Source organism: Physeter macrocephalus, chromosome 7, assembly GCF_002837175.3.
Source record: "Physeter macrocephalus isolate SW-GA chromosome 7, ASM283717v5, whole genome shotgun sequence".
NCBI classification, from domain to species: domain Eukaryota; kingdom Metazoa; phylum Chordata; class Mammalia; order Artiodactyla; family Physeteridae; genus Physeter; species Physeter macrocephalus.
This window is the reverse complement of record NC_041220.1, coordinates 10,029,961-10,030,637: the sequence shown is the minus strand read 5'-3', so window position 1 is coordinate 10,030,637 and position 677 is coordinate 10,029,961.

The window sequence follows — 677 nt, the reverse complement described above, 5'->3', positions numbered from 1 at the left end:
GGTGGGATAGGGAGGGTGGGAGGGAGGGAGACGCAAGAGGGAAGAGATATGGGAACATATGTATATGTATAACTGATTCACTTTGTTGTAAAGCAGAAACTAACACACTATTGTAAAACAGTTATACTCCAATAAAGATGTTAAAAAAAAATAGAATGCAGTAGGTAAAACTTTATTATAAACTACTTGGCAGTTTGTTGGAAGGTGAGTCTCTTGAATTAACTTCCCTGTAGGAACAGAAAAATAGTTTGGATGATTTGGCTAAAATATACTTTGAATCCCAAATTCAAATGAAAAAAGAGAAAGAAACAACGATTAATTTAAAACATTTATAGCACATATGATCTAAGACTTGGTTGTTAGTAAGAGCAGCATAGCATTGCATTTTCCTGTTTTTAAATACAGAGTTAATTAACAGAGTTGTAGACTATGGACTTGAATAAATTATTGTAGAGGAGGAAAAATAATTTTTCCTCTACCTTTCTGAGTTCTTAGCTTAGACCCCTTTAGTAAAAATATAGATTAACAAGGAAAAACAAGCAGAAGGTTATTAACCTGTATACCTCAAGTGCACACGGGAGAAACCCAGGAAAAAACTGCGCAACTCTCTGAGGTGGCTTAGAATTCCGGCTTAAATATCATCTTAATAGGGAAAGGGGAGAGGGAACGTGGGCCTT